Genomic DNA, 600 nt, shown 5'->3' on the forward strand with positions numbered 1-600 from the left:
TACTAAGGAATCAACTGGCATAGGCTGTTGCTGCTTCTCCATAGAGGAAGGGTAAAAGCTGATAGCCAGGTGGGGGGAATCAGAGCACCTTTCTTATTGTGCGGCTTGACTAATCACATCTCACATAGAAGATCTGCTGAAGTGAGGGCTTTGCAAACCCTTGTATTTTATAAGGTACCTTTAAAAGTACTTTTCTGTCAGTGTAAGAATAAAGCAGACTTTATTTACAGGGTGCAATGAGCTATTGCTGAGTTTTGCTCATTTAATGCATCATTTCCAAACAGAAGCAGCTATTTAAACTGAGAGCTGAGGTGGCTGTGCCTGCACCCATCGCATTTCAGGCCAGTCTGACAATAGATCCAAAGGTTGCTCAGAAAACATATCTTGACCTACCTACAAGCTGATACTCTCTTGACTTTCTTCATGTCTCTTTCTACCTCTGCAGGCGTTACAATCCATGCTTGGGTGTGAACAAGACAGTGCAGTTGAGTAAGCCTTCAGCATAAGCCGAAACTCCAGTGGGAAGGCCCAGACATCAGGCTTCATCCATTACAGTATGCTGGAGATTGGAAGGGACCTCAAAAGATCATCTAGTCCATT

Source organism: Pezoporus occidentalis, unplaced genomic scaffold (genome assembly GCF_034315485.1).
Source record: "Pezoporus occidentalis ecotype Australia unplaced genomic scaffold, CSIRO_AGI_Poc_V1 ctg219, whole genome shotgun sequence".
Lineage (NCBI taxonomy): Eukaryota > Metazoa > Chordata > Aves > Psittaciformes > Psittacidae > Pezoporus > Pezoporus occidentalis.